This window comes from Pezoporus flaviventris, unplaced genomic scaffold (assembly GCF_033815535.1).
Source record: "Pezoporus flaviventris isolate CSIRO_AGI_PZ_B2104156 unplaced genomic scaffold, CSIRO_AGI_Pfla_v1 ptg000075l, whole genome shotgun sequence".
NCBI classification, from domain to species: domain Eukaryota; kingdom Metazoa; phylum Chordata; class Aves; order Psittaciformes; family Psittacidae; genus Pezoporus; species Pezoporus flaviventris.
The window spans coordinates 77,063-81,241 of NW_026892623.1; positions in this window are offsets into that span (position 1 = coordinate 77,063).

The window sequence follows — 4,179 nt, forward strand, 5'->3', positions numbered from 1 at the left end:
CCCATTGTTGCCTCATAGATCCCCATTATTGCCTCATAGAGCCCCTTTATACCGACATAGAGCCCCAATGTTGCCTCATAGACCCCCATTTTTGCGACATAGAGCCCCGTTATTGCCTCATAGAGTCCCATTATTGCGTCATAGAGCCCCATTATTGCATCATAGAGCCCCAGTATTGCTCACAGAGCCCCATTATTACCTCGTAGAGGCCCGTTATCGCCTCATAGAGCCACATTATAACCCTGTAGACGCCATTATAGCCTCGTAGACCTCTATTATAGCCTCATAGAGCCCCATTATTGCCTAATAGAGCCCCGTTATTGCCTCATAGAGCCCCATTATTGCCTCATATACCCCATTATAGCCTCATAGAGCCCCATTATTGCGTCATAGAGCCCCATTAAAACCTCATAGAGCCCCATTATTGCCTCATAGAGCCCCAGTATTGCCTCACAGAGACTGATTATTGCGGCATAGAGCCCCATTATTGCCTAATAGAGGCCCATTATTGCGTGATAGAGCCCCATTGTTGCGACTTAGAGCCCCATTATTACCTCATAGAGGCCCATTATTGTCTCATAGAGCCCCATTATTGTCTCATAGAGCCCCATTGTTGCCTCATAGAGCCCCATTATTGCCTCATAGAGCCCCTTTATAACGACATAGAGCCCCAATATTGCCTCATAGACCCCCATTGTTGCGACATAGAGCCCCAGTATTGCTCACAGAGCCCCATTATTACCTCGTAGATCCCCGTTATAGCCTCATAGAGCCCCATTATAACCCCATAGACGCCATTATAGCCTCGTAGACCTCATTATAGCCTCATAGAGCCCCATTATTGCCTAATAGAGCCCCGTTATTGCCTCATAGAGCCCCATTATTGCCTCATATACCCCATTATAGCCTCATAGAGCCCCATTATTGTGTCATAGAGCTCCATTAAAACCTCATAGAGCCCAATTATTGCATCATAGAGCCCCAGTATTGCCTCATAGAGGCCGATTATTACCGCATAGAGCCCCATTATTGCCTAATACAGGCCCATTATTGCCTCATGGAGCCCCATTGTTGCGACATAGAGCCCAGCTATTGCCTCTTAGAGCCCCATTATTGTGTCATAGAGCCCCTTTGTAACCACATAGAGCCCCACTATTGCCTCATAGAGCCCCATTATTACCTCATAGAGCCCCATTATTGCCTAATAGAGCCCCATTATTGCCTCATAGACCCCCATTGTTGCCTCATAGAGCCCCATTATTGCCTCATAGAGCCCCTTTTTAACGACATAGAGCCCCAATATTGCCTCATAGACCCCCATTGTTGCGACATAGAGCCCCATTATTGCCTCATAGAGCCCCATTATTGCCTGATAGAGCCCCATTATTGCCTGATAGAACTCCATTATTGCGTAATAGAACCCTTTATAGCTTCATAGAGCTTTATTATAACATCATAGAGCCCTATTATAGCCTCATAGAGCCCCATGATTGCCTCATAGAGCCCCATTATTGCATCATAGAGCTTCAGTATTTACTCATAGAGCCCCATTATTACCTCGTAGAGCCCTATTATTGCGTCGTAGAGCCCCATTATTGCCTCATAGAGCCCCATTATTGCCTCATAGAGAACCTTTATAATTACATAGAGCCCCATTATTGCCTCATGGACCTCATTATTGCCTCCTAGAGCCCCATTGTTGCGACATAGAGCCCCATTTTTGCCTCATAGAGCTCCATTATTGCGTCATAGAACCCCCATTAGTGCGTCATAGAGCCCCATGATTGCTTCATAGAGCCCCATTATAACCTCATAGAGCCAAATTATTTCCCCATAGAGGCCATTATTGCCTCATAGAGCCCGATTCTTACGTCATAGAGCCCCATTATTGCCTCATAAACCCTATTATAGCCTAACAGAGCCCCATTATAACCTCGTTGAGCCCCATTATATCCTCATACAGCCCCATTATGGCCTCATAGAGCCCCATTATTGCATCATAGAGCCCCAGTATTGCTCACAGAGCCCCATTATTACCTCGTAGAGCCCCATTATTGCCTCATAGAGCCCCATTATTGCCTCATAGAGCCCCATTATTACCTCGTAGAGCCCCAGTATTGCGTTTTAGAGCCCCATTTTTGCCTCATAGAGCCCCATTAAAGCCTCATAGACCCCATTATTTCCTCATTGAGCCCCATTATTGCCTCATAGGGCCCCATTGTTACGACATAGAGCCCCATTATTCCTTGTAGATCCCCGTTATAGCCTCATAGAGCCCCATTATGAACCCATAGACACCATTATAGCCTCGTAGACCTTATTTAACCTCATAGAGCCCCATTATTGCCTAATAGAGCCCTGTTATTGCCTCATAGAGTCTCATTATTGCCCCATACAGCTGCATTATAGCCCATAGAGACCCATTACTGCCTCATATACCCCATTATTCTGTCATAGAGCCCCATTAAAACCTCATAGAGCCCGGTTATTCTATTATAGAGCTCCAGTATTGCCTCATAGAGCCCCATTATAACGACATAGAGCCCCATTATTGCCTAATAGAGCCCAATTATTGCTTCATAGAGCTCCATTGTTGCCTCATAGAGCCCCATTATTGCCTCATAGAGCCCCTTTATAACGACATAGAGCCCCATTATTGCCTCATAGACTCCCATTGTTGCGACATAGAGCCCTATTATTGCCTCATAGATCCCCATTATTACCTCATAGAGCTCCATTATTGCATCATAGAGCTCGATTGTTGCCTCATAGAGTCCCAGTATTGACTCACAGAGCCCCATTATTACCTCGTAGAGCCCCAGTATTGCGTTTTAGAGCCCCATTATTGGCTCATAGAGCTCCATTATTGCGTCAAGGTGCTCAATTATTACGTCATAGAACCGCCATAATTGCCTTATAGAGCCCCATTATTGCATCATAGAGCCTTATTATTGTATTATAGAGCCCCGTTATTTCCCATAGAGGCCCATAATTGCCTCATAGACCCCCTTTATAGCCTCATAGAGCCCCATTATAACCCCACAGAGCCCCATTATTGCCCCATAGAGCTGCATTATAACCCCATAGAGCCCCATTACTTCCTCATATACCCCAATATATCCTCATAGATCCCCATTTTTGCATTATAGAGCCCCATTATTGCCTCAGAGAACCACATTTTTTCCTTATAGAGCTCAATTATTGCCGCATTGAGCCTCAGTATTGCCGCATAGAGCCTCAGTATTGCCTCATAGAGTCCCATTATAACCTCATAGAACCGCATTATTGCATCACAGGGCCCCATTATTGTCTAATAGAGCCCCTTTATTGCATCATGGAGCTCCATTATTTCCGCATAGAGCCCCATTATTACCTCATAGAGCCCCATTATTGCCTCATAGAGCCCCATTATTACCTCATAGAGTCCCAATATGGCGTCATAGAGCCGCATTATTACCACGAATAGCCCCATTATTGCGTTATCCAGCACCATTATTGCCTCATAGAGCCCCATTTTTGAGACATAAAGCCCCATTATTGCCTCATAGAGCCCTATTATTGCGTTATAGAGCTCCATTATTGTGTCATAGAACCCCCATAAATGCCTCATAGAGCCCCATTATTGCATCATAGAGCCCCATTATAACCTCATCGAGCACCATTATTGCATCATAGAGCCCCAATATTGCCTCATACAGCCCCATTATTGCGTCATAGAGCTCCATTATTGCCTGATAGAGCCGCCTTATTACATCATACAGCCCCATTATTACCTCATAGATCCCCATTATTGCAACATAGAGCCCCATGATTGCCTCACAGAGCTCCGTTATTGCTCCATAGAGCCCCATAGTAGCCTCATAGACCCTATTATTGCCTCATAGAGCGCCATTATTGCGTCATAGAGCTCCATTATTGCGTCATAGAACCCCCATTATTGCCTCATAGAGACCCAGTGTTGCCTCAAGGAGCCCTATTATTACCTCATAGAGCCCATTAGTGCCTCATAGAGCCCCATTATTGCCTCATAGAGCCCCAGTATGGCTTCATAGAGCCGCATTATTACCTCGTAGAGCCCCATTATTGCGTTATAGAGCACCATTATTGCCTCATAGAGCCCTATTATTGCAGCATAGAGCCCCATTATTGCCTCATAGAGCCCCATTTTTGCCTCATAGA